Below are 17,755 nucleotides of genomic sequence, written 5' to 3'. Positions count from 1 at the left end.
TTTCTATGGGTGCATGCATTCGCTCTCGGGCTTGCACCTGCACAAAGCACCACCATTGGGACTGGGGGCGAATTCGGACCTGGGCGATCAAGTCTGAATTGCCCCCACAGTTTCTTCTTTGGTGCAAGCATACATTATAAGGTGGAGATTGCCTTGTAAAAAAATGTATTCAAATATTTAGAAGCAATGGAGCATAAGAGTTTATTTTAATAGATAGATAGATAGAAAGAAAATAAAATGTAAGTGCTCAATAATTTAACAGGTGTGCACTCCACAAAGGGGAAAGAGATTAAGGAGGTTGATGGGAGTTGGTAGCTATGCCCTCCATAGTATTAGCCACATCCCATTGCACACTTCCTGTGCAGGCCTTTCCTCTACGATAGTAGTCGCCCTTAATATGGTACTGGGTACTACCCCCACTGCATATACCAGTCCCATGCCTACTCCCAATTTCTGTGCCCTCTGTTTCTTAACTGTAATCTATACTTTGCCCTTGCACCTACACCTCCTTTTATGCGACTGTATGACTTTTAACTGTTGCAGGCACCCTGAGAAGCGCAGGGGAGAGTTTTGCCAGGGCAGTTCTGTGTATGCATGCAAATTACTTCACCAACAACACTCACATTGCCAAGCACATTGCCAGGTGATATGACTCAGTTGCATTGATGGGATGCACTGAACAGATGAGAAGTAAAAATATGCCACAGACAGCCCATGCACCTTGTCGGGGTATTTACTGTGGCCTAGAATTCAGGAATCCTAAAGGATAATTTTATGGTCAACCATGTGTAAGTTGTGTAAGTGTCCAAGAGGACACTTACACATAATGCCAGTGCTGCAAACAGGGGGGTGCTATGGGGACAACTTCGGGACCTGTGTTTTTTCTCCTGCACTCAAGTCTATACACACACACATATATATAAACACACATGTATATGTGTATATATGTATCCTTTTTAAAAAATATTCCGCTTTTGGGGAAAGGGGGGGGGGGCGCCTCAGACATATTTGGCAGGGGGGAGCAAAATTTATAGTTACGCCACTGCTTGTAACAATAGGGGGAGAGGGGGAGGAGGGGGGACCCTGCCTAATTTCTAATAATAATGCATCATACCCTTATCAGTTACTATGCATCCATTTCAGTAATAATATAAGGAAGTGTTGCCGCTGCAAATGTTTGCTTTAACGTTACTCAGAATCTGACTGCTTTTCAAAATTCAACAAATAAAATATATAATTCTGAAACTAGAATAAGTGTTTTGCTGTAGTAAACAGTAAACACTTTGTTTCAAATGTTATGTATTACGCTTTTTCTCTAACTACCCTCTAAGGACATGATCTAAAAAACAAATGGAAAATGCAAAGCAAATGTTTTGTTTTATTCATAAGAATAGCAGAAGCCTTGAGAGATGCCTGTAAAATATGTTTTGTAGTAAAACACAAATTGCACCATTTACAGTTGGGCGCATGGCAATGTTTGTGTGGCTTATATATGCACACAAGGCATCTGTCTCTAGATGTGAGTGCATTGTATAGTCCTTTTAACACCAAAATCCCAGGTCCAACCCAGGGCAGCCCCAGGACATACCCCACTTACACTGTGGCTTCATTCCAGGTTACTCCCCGATCGGCCCCATTTCCACACCTTTCATACCAAAATCATGGGACCAGCACAGGTTACTGAACACGGATTTCATTTTGTGTCTCAGCGGCGTTAACCCCTTCAGTGGTGGTTTTTTATTTAGGGAGTGCTCCCCACTGGGCGAGTTTTTTCTGGGAAGCGCTCCCTGAAAAAAAACCTCACGACTGCAACCCCGGGTCTGGGCAGCGGAAAGTCATGGTGACTTTCATCTCCTGGGAAGGAAATGGAAATCTACTTCAAGTATGCTATTGCAATGGTAACCTGATATTACAATAATTTTCCTTTATTACCGTGTTTCCCCGATAATTAGACCTACCCCGATAATAAGCCCTACCCCAGATTTGGAACATTTGTCCAAAATAAGCCCTCCCCCGAAAATAAGGCCTATGAATTTTCCCATAGATTTTATTAAAGTTATTAAAATGTAGCCCTGCTCAGCCCCGCTCAACTCTCCTGTACCTGTATGATAATACCGCAGCTCCCGTTCCCAGGGATGCATTGCGGTAGGCGCGGCGTGACGTCACGCCGCGCACATCACGTGGCTGCTGAACAGTACAGCCTGTACAGCACACAGCGCCGACAGCACACAGGGGCCATCAATACAGTTCTGGCTGTCTCGGTAAGCAAACAGAGGTTTGGGGACATCAAGAATGTGGGGGCATGTGGAAAGGTTTAGGGCCATCAAGAATGTGGGGTCTATTAAAATAAGCCCTCCCCCGAAAATAAGACCTATGGTCTTTTTTGAGAGGAAAAAAATAATAAGACAGTGTCTTATTATCGGGGAAACACGGTATGTTCAAGATGTCTTTTTGGGGACGGATGTAACGCAGTGGGAGTCCGGCAGCCATATGGGTTATGGGAGAGAACCCAGCATGCGGGGCAGCCTTGTCTTGTGCTAGGGACCCCCCCCCCCCCACATGCTACCACTGTGGCTTACAGATTTGCTATTATTTAGCAAAACTACAACCTTTACTGATATATGACCATAGTCTTTTAGAATGAATTGTATATTCATGGAAGATTGAGTGTGTTTGAGAAGCAGCATATACTGTATTACCATACCTCCCAACATGACCCTCTCCAGGAGGGACACAATGCACTGCTCCTGGTCTTTCTTCTTAATGTAGGATTACCCTCATCTGTGTTGAACAGGTTAATTGATATGAAAGGTGCTTCAACACAGGTGATTGCAATCATACATTAGGAAGAAAGTGCAGGAGCAGAGCAATGTGTCCCTGCTGGAGAGGGTAATGTTGGGAGTTATGTATTACTGCAATTACTGGGTGTTTTGTCCCCATCAGCTGGTGTAGTACAGTAGCTGCTATTATTACAAGATAATGTTCAAGCTTTATACTGTCCTGGTGAACAATACAACAATCATGGATCAGTCTAAAGAAGGACAGGAGCATCAGAGTATATTAGTCAGGGTTGCCGACTTTCAAATTCTCCTCTCCGGGAGAAGCCCGGAGAGGAGACTTCCATTACCCGTTCGGGGGCGGGGCTTGACTGTGACGTCATTAAGCCCCACCCCCATTACGGGAAATAGTCTAAATTACTGATCTCCATGGAGGGGAGGGGGCTACAATGACACAAGTGTGTCGTTTTAGCTCCGCCCCCTCCTTTGAGACCCGCGGATTGCGGCATTTAAATGCCGCGATCGGGGGGCTCAGTGGGGGTCCCCCTGATTCCGGGAGGGTTGCCCACCCTTCCGGGGGGCCGGGAGGGGAACCCGATTTTCGGGATACTCCCGGTAATTCCGGGAGGGTCGGCAACCCTGATATTAGTGCTGGCAGTCATAGTATTTCTTCAACACCTACTTTTATAAAATGCCAACAAAGGATTCTCCAATTCTAAACAATGTTTGACAATTGCTAAGAAAACATCACCTTTAACTATGTAGACAAAAACATAAAACTGCCAACATGACATAGCCCAGTGGTTCGCAACCTCTGTCCTCAGAGGTCCTCAGTGCAACCTCTGTCCAACAGTGCACATTTTCCAGGTCTCCACACAGAATCACAGGTGAAATAATTAGCTCCACCTGTGGATCTGTTAAAATATGTCAGCGAGTAATCAGTGAACCTGTGTATCTGTGAGGTCACCTGGAAAACATGCACTGTTGGGGCTCCCTGAGGACCGATGTTTCAGAACCACTAACATACACCACTCTTAGCAGCAGGAAGGAATAAGATCATGGCCTTGTTATTTGCAAAGTGTGGGCCTGCTACTGCTTTTTCAAATTCATGCTCCAGAATGCCTAAAGTACAGGTCAGGTCTTCCTTATCTGGAATTCTAAAATACAAAATATTCAGAATAACTGAATATTTCCTATCTGCGTGACGTCACCACTTACCTGACGTTGTGATGTCACAGTGTCACCGGTCAACGACAGAAGGTGTGGGAGTGGCTTTTTAGACATTTCCTCACCAGCTACTGTTGCTCTTCAGCACTGGACCCCAGAAACCTCAAGCTGGACCCCACTGCCAGAGTCCCACACCTTTGCCCACCTGCCATTGACACTACTGGACCCCCTTCCACTGATGCTGTTATATTACTGCCCCTCCACTGGGCACACTGTTGGATCCCAGCTGAGGACACTGAACCCCTTTCTGACAATGCTGGGCACCTCCCCTGCACCCCTGCCAGACCCCTAGGTGTTCGGTTATTCTTAATCAGAGAAAAAGTCTATATGAAAAATGCTCCTGGTCCATCTGTAAGCTTGTATGCACCACATTCTCCAGTCTGTGTGTGTGTGTCACTTCTAAAACAGGCAAATCAGTGCCAAAAGTGAAAAATAAGATTATTGAGACAAATCTAAGGGTGTCCTTAAATGCTTTGTGTATAAAGGGAAATTAGATACTTTGAGGTAGATTTATTAAGCTCGGTGAAGTGATAAAGTGTCTGGTTTTTATCACCATCCAATCAGCTCCTAACTGTGAAGTTACAGGCTTGGTTTGAAAAATGACAGGTAGGAGCAGATTGGCCGGTGATAAAAAACAGACACTTTATCACTTCACCGAGCTTAATAAATCTACCCCTGTATTCCGGATAAAGCGCAGTTTATATCAGCCACACTTGCCTACCTGACCCTCTCCGTGAGGGAGATAATGCTCTGTTCCTGGACTTCCCTGGTAATGTATGATTGCCATCACCTGTGGTGACTTAAACATAGAATTTGACGGCAGATAAGAACCACTTGGCCCATCTAGTCTGCCCCTTTTTTTAAACATGTTACCTCAAACCATATTTGATCCTTATTTTTTTGTAAGGATATCAAAAAAAAAAAAAAAAAAGGATCAAATATGGTTTGAGGTAACATGTTTAAAAAAAGGGGCAGACTAGATGGGCCAAGTGGTTCTTATCTGCCGTCAAATTCTATGTTTAAGTCACCACAGGTGATGGCAATCATACATTACCAGACTTAGTTCATTGATAAGAAAGGTGTTTATATATTACCAGGGAAGTCCAGGAACAGAACATTTACTCCCTCATGTCAATCAGCCTGTTCACCACAGGTGATGGTAATCATACAGTAAGAGGGAAGACCAGGAGCAGAGCATTGTGTCTCTCCTGGAGAGGGTCATGTTGGGATGTATGGTGCACTGCTTCTAAAACTATTCACAGCTGTGGGAATATTTCCAAATCTATTCCCAAGCCGCTCACCATCCAATGATTTTGCCAGTATGTGTAGGTGTGTGCAGGCTGTGAGTCGTCCTGGACTTACTCAGCAGCTGCAATGGAAACAGGCTGATCCTGGCCGGAGCTGACATCACACGCTCCCCTAAAATGATTGGATACACCTGCGTAATTTCTGGCACTTCCGGAAAACGGACGGTTACCACCCTCAAGTGCTGTCTTGCTGTCAATCACCTTGTGAAGGCTAGCGATCCAAAAATAGCAAGATTTCATTGCTGGACAGCATCGCACACGCACATTGTGGTCCAGATGCAGTCTATTAATAATCAGCCACTGTGCAAATTCGCAGTTGTGCCATCGGGTCTGTATTATGTTTATGATCTTACTTGTGTGTATTTAAAGAACTGTTAGGATAAGGTCACCATATCTTATTTTAAGTTCACAGACATATACAGATGTGTGTATACGGTATATGTGAAGTAAATGGAGCACATACAATAGCACTGAATAAATATATGCATACCACATACATTGGCAGGCGTGCTTACACATTCCGCCATCTGCATTATGGTCATATTGTAAGCATAACATGTGTTAGAGTAGGCTCACATTAATACATGTGCATTCCATTTGACAGCTCTGCGGTAAGAGGTATTGACTCCCTCCCCACATCACATAAAAAATGACCTTAATGATATGGCAGTGTTAGTACTAATGCCTAGGGACAGATACACTCAGCTTCAAAAAGTGATAAAATGGAGAGTGATGCACAACTAACCAATTAGCTCCTGTCTGACATTTTCAAACACAGTCTGTGACATGGCAGTTAACAGCTGATTGGCTGGCTGTTTATCACTCTCCATTTTATCACTTTTTAAGCTTAGTGTATCTGGCCCCTAGTCACAGACCTCTATAGCCCTCTACAATAACTGGAGTGTGGATTGAAATGTCTACAGTGTCTAGGTAGACAGTCAATAGTTTGACAACAAGTGGTCCACATACATACAGGTCAACACAGTCAAAAAGTTGACACAAGAAAAAGGTCCACATGGAATGGTCCACAAATGAAAAGGTTGACTTGAGTTTTTCAAGGTTTTTTTTGTATCAATGGCACCTGTCGACATGGACCCCCAATTAGTGTAGTGTGTACCCTAGCTCTGCTCGCCATGCTTCAGGCTTAATGCCTCACTTCTCTCACCATGATTTACCATTCTCAGTTGTAGTCCACGTGGATGGTAAAGCATGAAAAAACTCCTTAAAAGGAAAAGGGGTACTTGTGTATCATCACGGCGCCACGTACTGCCGCCCCTCGCGGGCTCGCTGCTCTCACCACGCTTCTGGTTGGCGTTGATAGTGGTGGTGGCGTTGACAATTGGGGTGCATTTAACATAGTAAGCACCCATCAGGGTGATTGTACAATTAAAAATCGCATCGCATCGCATGCCATTTTGCTGGCATAGGATGCTATGCGATATTTTATTGTACATTGCGGGACTTTTCACCCGAATATCGCATCACATACCATTGCATACCAGTAATTAAGGTATGCGATGGGTGTGATAATACACAAGTATGGAAATATGTCACTTCACCATTGTCACATCAACATAGTTACCTAGGGGGTTATTCTGGTTGGTGCGGCCAAACGTGCGTACGTCCCATATTAGCGCACGCTCTCCGTACGCGGCCGTTGAGGTTAAGTTCACCCACAAATCAGCCGCATACGTACGGCCAGAAACAACGTCGGAGGGGAGTGGCGTACAATTGAGCGTACGCCAACATACACGGACGGATCACCCCTTACACACCGACAACTGGCGTACAACAGAGCGTACGCCACCGTTTACGGACGTCTCTCGTCCGTCTTCCCGCCGACTTCTTGCGGCAATCTGAGCGTACGCCAGCTTGCAAGGACGGGTCGCTATTGTTTTCAATGGAAAACTCAGCTTATGTCACCGCTCGTGAGAGTGAGCGTACGTCCGTGCACGCTGGCATACCCTTCACATATATGGACCTGCAAATCTTGCCTTTCAACTATAATTCAGACAATTAATTAATTGTTCTAATTGTTATTCAATTATTGTTTTCTATTTACTCAATTGTCTACCTTAATAAAGACCCTAATAAAACAACATTTTAACCCTCATTACATGTATATTTGTTATGTTCTAATGTGGCATTTTAATCACTATCTATGTGTCCCCACATTGCTTTTACTTTTAAATAAATTTATTTTCCCAATTACAACACAATTGTTGTATGTGTAATTTCTTGTGTGAAACAAATAATACATTTATGTGTACTTACTGACCAGGGTATTTTTGAGCATTTCTTGAAGTGTGGTAGAAGTTTCCCATGTGTAACCCTCTCCATGGCCATTCACATGTTCATATCCAACTTTTCCCTGATAATTAGTTTGTGTCAGCACATGTGCAGAGCAACTTAATAGGTGAGAAAGCAGTTTGTGTGCAGGTGAGGTAGCTCCTACATTAGTAGGTAAAAGCAGGTCCAGAACAATGATTTCCTCATGGAGTGGGTGAGGTAGACAAACAAGGGTCAAAAGGGACATTTGTGTAGGAATGCATATGTGTCCTCCCTAAAAAAAGATGTGTGAATCGGCCAAACATGATAAAATTGCTTGTGAACAAACATGTATAACTATTTAAATATATATGAGTTTACAGTGTCATAAGCAGATGTAGGAATCCTTTGTTAGAGAGATGTGAGTGCAATAATGTGATTGGTGGCATCTTACATCCAGAGTGTAGGTAAATCCAATTCATAGCAGATCAGAAAGTGGTACAGTTCGGTATTTTGGGTACTATACAAAGATTGTGTGCAAAATAGTGGGCATGGGCTTAAAACATTGCTGAAACATCCTTTGTAGGTGTTAGATGTGGTTTATGTTATTGTATCATAAATACGAAACCTATGTTTGTATTAGAGTGAACACGTTGACACATGTCGACTTGTGTAGATTGAGTGTGCTACTGTGTAAAGTCTATGAAAGTACGTAGTGAATGTGTATAACTGTTTAACAAATACCTACCTTAGCATATATAAGCAGGTCTTACAAAGATTCTTACCTTAAATTAAACAAACCTTTAAATGTCGAGAAGTATAGAAAGATAAGCTTCCAAGGTGTTTGAGTGCTGTGTGTGGCTTGCAGGTAGTGAAATAATGGTTTGGACTTAATAGACTGCAGCATTGCTTATTACATTCAGGTGTATGTGTTTGAGTAGTAATCAGCGTTAATTAGCAAACCCAGGCGCACGCTGGCATGCGGTATCTGTAGGGGTGGTCTGAGGTGGCGGTTGGCGGCCGCCTGTTTTGTGTCCGAAATGAACGGTGCTTTAGCCGATCGAGCGGTAGTAGCACCGTTCATTTTTGGTGCACACCCCCGTGTACGCCCATGTTTACGCCCATTTTCCCTCATTATTTCGGCCACTCCCCTCAACACGCCCCTATGCCGCCCCCAATGACCGTACTCTCGCGTACAGGTTTTTTCGCACGGAGAGACCCGTCCGTAAGCGTTGTGGAGTGTTCGCGCCTGCGCATTGGAGATGGTACGCATGCGCAGATCATTAAAAACCCCAGAACGTACGCGTACGGCCCGCCCGCACCAACCAGAATAAGGCCCATAGTTACATAGTTTTGAAGTGCATCATCTTTAGAGTGCAGCATAATTTAAATATAACTGCAGCGTTATACTGGTGTTACACTGAAGTGAAACAGAAGGACAGAAATAACAACTGAGAAAACCAAAGACTGCTTTGAGTGAGTTCAATTCATTCTGACAACATACTGTACTACTCCTGGCTGCTTAATCTGGCTATTCAACCATAATATCATCATTTTTACATCTGCAAACAACTTTTACTATCACTGTTAATGCTTGTATTTGCACTGTCAGTTTTGAAAATGCACAGCTGTACCTCTAATGTCTTCACCTCTCCTGCTCTTCCATTGATAGTAGGTGTCCCCCAACATTTTAATCTTGGCCCTCTTCTTCTCTATCTCTACACAACCTCTCTGGGTGATCTTATTTGCTCCCTCGACTTCCACTATCAAATCTATGCTGATAATACTGAAATATACTGCTCCTTTCCTGATCTCTCTCCCTCTATCCTTACTCATATCTCCAACTATCTCTCTGCTGTCTACTCTTGGATGACCCAGTGTTTTTTAGACTTAAGCTGTGTACGCACGGGGGCGATAGGTGCTGAAATCGCTGGAAATATGGTCGCTGGTGACCATATTGCCAGTGATTGGAGTGCACACCAGCGATAAATCGCCGGGTGCGCGCTCCCGTTTTTAGCCCCCTTATGATCGCTGATTGCAGGAGAAGTTCCCTTTCATCAGCGACCACCTCTGGTCGCTGATGAAAAGGAGAAACTGCGCAATATATTGCACAGCCATATATTGCCAGCAATATATGGCTGAGCAATATATCTCCCCCGTGTGTACGGGGCTTACAAATATCAAAGACTAAGCTGACCCCTTCCCACCCTCCTGCATAAAACCCGACCATCTCTCATCCGAACCTTCTGTTTATACTCACTTCTTCCCCTTCTGCGTCACCCCAGTCTGTCTAACCCTCCCCTTTAGAATGTAAGCTCTCACGAGCAGGGCCCTCTCTCCTCATGTGCCTTTCTTAGAATATATAAACTTCTGCCACCCTGATTATTGCTTGTGTCCTGTCCCCTGATGCAACTATCCATATTAACCATGTACTTGTCCTAAACTGTCTTTTACATATATTTCTATATGTTATTGCTCATAACTATTATCTGTAAAGTGCTGCGTAATATGTATGCGCTATCTAAGAAACTGTTAATAAATAAAAAAATAAAATAAATAAATAGTAGATAAAGTTAAATAAAGAAGTTCATCCATCAAGTTCAACCTGTTTTAGACTCATAGGAGTAGGTTCTAGATCTGTTGACCTATTGCATGTCGATGTTTTGGTGTTGTCATATTGACTGTCTACCTAAGCACTGTACACCGCACAACCACCTCCCCACAATTGGGCAGACTTGGTGATACATACTCCCAGGAGATTCCTCGTACCCTGCTAGCAATCACGTTTAGTTATAGTGTAACCAGAACGATCTAACAGCCTCCTCAAATACTGGATTCTGGAGTATATAGGAATGCAATGAAAAAATAATTATTCACTTACAAAAGAAGTACAAATTAGTTACACCAATGGTTAATAAACAAAGTTACAAATCATGCATGGTTGCAAGGGGATACATCGGTGGGGGGTATTCGGTGGGGCGATGTCACAAGGACTCGGTAAGCTGCGAGCTTCACAGCTTACCATGTCAGTTAGAATCACCCCCCAAATGTGCTTTGCAAGTGAACCTAAATCACCCTCTAAGTCCTTTCCTGGTTCCAATGGGCCAGAATTGCTACAACCTCATGCTTTCTGTCTTCCAGACTGTGGGCGAGATTCTCTATCACAGAAATGCGGTAAAAACCCCGTTATCAGGGTTTTTACCGCATTTCTGTATTCTCTAACCCCCCTTCGCAGTGTCACCGCTGCGGAGGGAATCGCCAGCAAAAGCTGGCGGTTCCCTGCAGAAGCCTATGGGCTTCTTACCGCAGCGGTGTGCGAGGGATCCGTCACGGATTCCTCCCAGCATGCCCTGCGGCCGGCGCGTCAGTCTGCGCATGCGCAGACGGACTCCCGGGTCATAGACCCGGAAGTCCATCAACGGCGCCGCATCGCAAGGGACAGCTCTTATCCCTTGCGTTAATGACCGCATATTTTAGAGAATATGCGGTCATTAGAAATGCGATGCCAGGCGAAGAGGGCTGCGGATTTTAGAGAATCCCGCCCTGTGTATTTAAGATGCACCCAAAGCAATAACAAATCCCTGCTCACAATGCTTGTACTGATATATTCTCTATGTTACTCTCATGCTTCATTTAAAATATATGAAAATGATTGTAAACGTGTGCATAGCTGGAATACATTACGAAAATATTTACACCAACCTATATGAATGTCTGCTCTCTGTGGAGCGGGTGAGCACAGAGCTGGCACCCCTTCTACATACACTTAGAAAACTGAAAAATCCCACACAAATACAGCTATAACCTACTATATACAGTATCTTATTACAGCTGTTTACCTTATATCATTGCTTAGCAGAATTATATCTTTATTACAGTACTTAGCCCAGGGCAAAAAACCTGTGCAGTTGTTGAAATGTTTCTTGTCTGCTTAAAATCAGCCCCCTCAGGTGATACACGGTAAATGTATAAATTAAGATGTTCACTTGGTTGTAAAACAAAAAGATAAGAAAGCATACATCGGAGAAGTTGAGAAAATGACACAGTTAATTAAATAAAAAGTTCTCCATTTAGCACAGCAGGGATCCGCAGTGCTATTACCTGCATTTAATAATACAAATCTCACTACTTGTGTTGGCTTTTTAGGCCAGCCCATAAAATAATTCTGCTTAATGAGTCTCAATGTCTTTTAACCAGGGTTGCCTACCTGACCCTCTCCTTCAGGGAGAAATGCTCTGTTTCTGGACTTCCCTGGAAATGTATGATTGCCATCACCTGTGGGGAGCTAGGTAAAGGATAATAAAGATGTTTCACCACAAGTGATGGCAATCATACATTACCAGGGAAGCCCAGGAACAGATCATTTTCTCCCTGAAGGAGAGGGTAAGGTAGGCAACCCTGCTTTTAACCATTGTCCTGCATATGTATTTAGAGTGCAACACTGACACACACTCATCTGTTCTCTGCTTAAAGCTGGCCCTAGGCATAGGCAACCTATGCAATTGCCATGGGCATTTGGATTGCCTAAGGGTGCTCCACACCTAGCCTAAGGGCTGGCCGCCAGCTTGGTTTGGGGCACTTGCTGGCTACCGTGATGAGAGCAGCTCATTAAGCTGCCGGCAGCAGAAAAAAGCAGGAGGGGCAGAGGCGAGCTGAGCTGGTAGTCCGTCCCCTGGGCAGATGCGCATTAAGGAGGTGACCGCAGCACAGGAGTTACCTCCATACATGTAAACATGGACCACCTTTTTTTTCTTAATACTGCATGGATTCTTCTTGGCATTAACTCTATGAGATGTTGGTAGGCGGTCTGAGGAATTTGAGACCATATCCGATGAACTGCACTTTCCAATTCCTTAAGATTTGATGGTAGTGGATCCAGCTGCCTGATGGCCCATTCGATCTCATCCCACAGATTCTCAATTAGATTGAGATCTGGTGATTGTACAGGCCAAATAAGCAAGGTAAAGTCTCTGTCATGCTCTTCGAACAATCTGCAGACAATGCCAACTTTAGGAGAGGGAGCATTGTGCTGCTGGAAGTATCCTTCCCGGGCAGGGTACACCATTAACATAACAGGATGTACTTGATCTTTGATAACACTCAAATACCCTTGGCCATTCAGACGTTGTTCCACAGGAATCAAAGGACCCATACAATGCCAAGAAAACATCCCCCAAATAATGTTCCCTCTAATTTAACAAAGGCTGTGTGCGGCAAAAGATTTTGGCTGTGCAACTTTGGAAGGAAATTTACATTTTTGTGCGTCACTTATATATAACTGGAAAATGACGTTCTGCATTTGTGTTAACTTTACTTCAAAATGATATTAAACATTTAAACATTCAAAACACAGCACACACTGTAGTTAATGGGTGAAACACACATTAATTGAGTCCACAACTGCAAAAAGGGACCACTGCTGCTTTGTGCGCTCAGAGGGAACACTGCCCCCAAACCATAATATTGCATTCACGAGCTTGAAATGTAGTTGGGGTCCAGACTTTCGTGCTGTTTTCTCCATATTCACACCCTGCTATCTGCATGGTGTAATTGATAATGTGATTCATTGGACCACATGAACCTTTTCCAGTCATCTACTGTCCAATCCTTGTGCTCCTTTGTGAACTGGAGACGTCTACTCTTGTTCAATGTCACATGTCCCTGGTGCAGCTAATCTTTCTGTATTCTGAAGTAAAAGGTGTTTAGTGCAGTGCAGGGTACTGCATGTGTAGTGTAGTGCAGTGTGAATTATACCCCTTTCACACCAGCCTAATTTCCTGGGTTGGGCCCAAAATCCCAGGAAAATTTGCCAGGATTTCAACCCTGCTATGGACACGGTCCATGGTGTGGGTGGTCATGCTGGGGATCCACACAGACAGCGGGTGCAGAGGACAGGACAGGCAGCGGATGAAGATGACGCAGCTCTCCGGCACCCTCACTTCCGCCAGAGAGCTGTGTCATCTGCACCCACCGCCTGAGTGGATCACCGGCCTGCACCGAGGACCAGCATCCCTGGATGAGTACTGTTCACCGGCCTCCGCCACCATCCCACCTCCTGCCTCCTCCCTGTCTCCTTCCCACACCAGAAAATGCAGGGACCCACCAACCCACACCACCCACACGGGGCAACCATGCAACTGCAACTCCCTCACCCAATCAACCTCCCCCACCCATGGCACCCTCGCACCTGACCCTCACCCACCCACGCCAGTGGCACACCCACCACAACACCACACCCGCCACTATACCACCAACAGCACCCCCACATCCACCTGGGGAAACACCACACCCACCCCTCCCGCACCTGCAGTATTCCCCACCCCTCCTGCACAAACCATATTTCCCACAATAAAGGTGTTCACCCTCTGACGAAGTCTCTGAAGAAACGCGTTAGGGCGTGGCTTGTGACACCCGCGTCTCCCCTGGTCCCGGCGTCTCTCCACGCAGACATCTCCGGTGGTCTCTAGCATTCCTTCGGCGCAACCCAGCGTCCTTGGCAGCCTTGGTCCCGGATCACCTGACACTCACCGTGGAGCTGGTATTTATATCATTTCATGTGGTAACCAGTCCACAGCGTCTGTGTACTTGGTACGAGCAATTGCTTTTTATCATTGTTTGGAGAGTCATTGTCTGTCTCCTTAATAAACCTTGCTTATCTGCACCATGGAGCGCACCTTTCTCCTCTCTTTTTCATATATATATATATATATATATATATATATATATATATATATATATATATATATAGTTCAGGGGGGATAGCCGGCACTCCCAGGTAATAAACGAGTCAATCTGCGCGGTGCCTTCCTCGTGCAAGTAATATAATCAGAGTTATGTTGGCGGCACTCGCTTCAAGAAAATCACACTGACAACCAGATGTTCAGTGGTATATATACCACTGAACATCTGGTTGTCAGTGTGATTTTCTTGAAGCGAGTGCCGCCAACATAACTCTGATTATATATATATATATATATATATATATATATATATATATATATATATATATATATATATATATATATATATATATATATATATATATATATATATATACACACAGTACTATTTTTCTGGAAAAATAGGTGTAGGAACTCCAGGTCTAGGGGTGGATCAATTGAATAAAAAATAATATATATAATAAAGAGAGGGAGGGAGAGATAGATGTATATATTGTATTTAGAAACAAAGGCACTCACATGTGACTTTAAAATAATACTTATCTTATGGAAAGTACATTTTTAGTTCCTGATGATGTCATATTTAATTAGAGGTTCAGGAACTGAGTTCCTGCTGGTTCCTGCTGAAAAATATATATATATATATATATATAGAAAAAGAAAGAATAGAGGTGCGCTGGTGTAGGTTTCACCTTAATTTCAAACACAATGGTAGAATAAAAATAATTTATTTTATACAATAATATAAAAACAGTAGATTCTCACATAAATGTTCATATCAAATAGATACCACTTCTAACAAATATGCTTTCCTGATAGACCCTACGCGTTTCGTCCTGGAGGGACTTCTTCAGGGGTAACAGGGTCTCTAGAATGGTGAAACATTGCCGTTTAATAATACTGAAATGTAAATTACATTAAAAACAATATTTAAAAAAAACAACAATATTTTAAAACCGGAAATCTGTGCAGATGGACATATATTCAATGAGGAGGAAACCAAATGGTGGAAGATGAGGATGAGAGGGAAACAAATAGATTAAAAGAGAGGGTTCATCTAGGGGTAGGTAGAGATCTCTTCCCTTAATTTTATGGGTTTTTGGTATACATACCGATCTGAATTGTGTTCACTCTTAGTGAATTGTGTTCACTCTTGGTGGATGGATGGACCAATAGAAGTCCGCCCCTTTGAAGGGGTATTGGCTACCTGAATGTCTAAAATAATTAATTAATTAAGATTACTGTGAGAATACTTATAACATGTTTATTAGGGAATTAAATCTCCTATATTGACAAGGTATGTGAAGCAGTTAAACTGTGTACATACCCTCAGCTTGGGGAGGTGAGTAAAACGGGTCCGACTGATATCTTCAATAGATAGATATATGGAAGGACTTATGAGAGTCCACCCCTATTGGAGGGGTATTGGCGCTCTGAATATCTAAAATAGTTAATTTTTTGAGATTACTATGAGAATATTTATAACATGTTTTTAAGGAGTTAAGTCTCCTATACTGAATACATATATATGTAAAATGATTAGTCTGTGTACATACCCTCAGCTTGGGGGGGTGGCTAGAACGGGTCCGGCTGATATCCTCACCAGATATAAACTCTATAGTCCATACATAGTAACATAAATGTTATATTAAAGAGGTGTTTATGGATATGTATAATTATACCATATATACTAAACCATTGGTATAGCCTTATAGTGAATGTTAAATCTTGCAGTGGATTTTAAAGAGGTTAATACAGCATTATTGTTCCAAGGTCTAACCCAAATATATGGTAGCCAGCCTCACAGGGTTAGCAGCCAATCTAGGGATATTGTAGAGAGTTTCAACAAAACAGTACATGGTTCTAGTGCAAGGTGGTAACAATGTATAGTCCTAGTACAAGATGGGAATATGTGCATTACAACAGATGTGATATTGTGTATCCAATATGATACATAAAGACAGGTATTGAAACACAATATTCATTATACAGAGTGCATACCATACAATGCTAGATGGTGCACACATTGCCAAGAGCTCTAGCCTGGTGCACATTATTCCCAACAGCAGTATGGGGCAGGTGTGAGATATACTTTGCAGAGTGTAAGGTACAATAAGGTATACTTTGCAGGGACATTCTGCAGAGTATAGGGTACATTATACACAGTATGTGAAGTACAATAATGGATTAAAGTCAGTTGCATGGTGTGCAATATTCCATACAGCCCAAAATTCCAAACAGCCCAAAATAAATAAATAAATAAATTATATAGTATGCACTACCAAACTGCATCTTTTTCTATTTACATAATGGAGATGGTGCATATACTAAACATCTTAGAGATCTTGACATATATAAAACCAACAGAGTGCAACCAATTAATGGGGAATGTAACTTACCCGCAGATGGGTTAGGTGTGTCCAATCAGTCAGAATGCAAGTGTGTGTTTGCTGGACAGGAGGGGTTTTTATACCTCTCAGAGGTGTTACCTCATTTCCTGTGTGGAGTGCAAAAGGTGATTGGATAGTTGGAATTACCTAAGAAAAATCTTTTATGCTCGCTGTATAGCTGTCAGCTGTAGTTGTCACTAATCGTCCTGTGGAGTAGATTGGTGTCATGTTGTAGATGTCAGTTATCAGTGTTTCAGATTGGGAGATCTGAATTCCGGGTACATGCTGCGTTCCAATGGTATGCATTCCACCTTAGTTTCCGGCCGGGGACGCTGCAATATACGTTCCACCTGTTTCATGTCAGGAGCATGTTTCCTGAAGCGTTCTCATTGGTCAATCCCCTTGTATCTGACGGGTGGGAGTGCCCGATCGTGCTAAGCATTCCACTGATGTAAATGTGCATTCCTCCGTTGTACTGTTAATTAAACTTGGTTTAATGTCCATTATATCAATTCTAATGGGGCGATACCGAGTGTGTGGTGCTGCTATGTGTGTCTGTGATGTCTGCGTTTGGGTAAGTGAGTGTGTTAAATGTGTGTAGTAGAGTCTGATGTATTATATTAATAATAGGATGTACTCCTACAGTGATCTTCAGGGTGTGGAGGATATTTAAACTGTAATATCTTCCATCTATACGTGCCACTGTAAATGAATGGTTAGTGAGATCCTGTTAAATGTCCAGGTGGTGTGAAAAGATGTTAGTATGTGATACACAAATTTATAGGGACAGATAGTGTCCAGTGTTTATTTATATAGCTGGTATTCTGTTCTGCAATATGCCCTACCTTTTATTATGTGGGATCTGGTATAGGGTGACCTTCTATAAATGGGTGTCTGTGGGACAAATAGTGTCCGGTGATTGCTATATAGCTTACAATTTTTCGTTATAAGGAGTGACCTACTATTTAATATGTGTCTATAGGGGCAAATAGTGTCTGGTGATGGCTGGATGACTAGCTATTTAACGTTGTGTGCTGCCATTTATTGTACAGAATCTAATGGCATCTAGTGATGTTTATTTTACTATGGGGACAGTTATTGTCCAG

This window comes from Crinia signifera, chromosome 1, assembly GCF_055691185.1.
Source record: "Crinia signifera chromosome 1, ASM5569118v1, whole genome shotgun sequence".
NCBI lineage: Eukaryota > Metazoa > Chordata > Amphibia > Anura > Myobatrachidae > Crinia > Crinia signifera.
Note: the sequence above shows the minus strand (reverse complement) of the source record.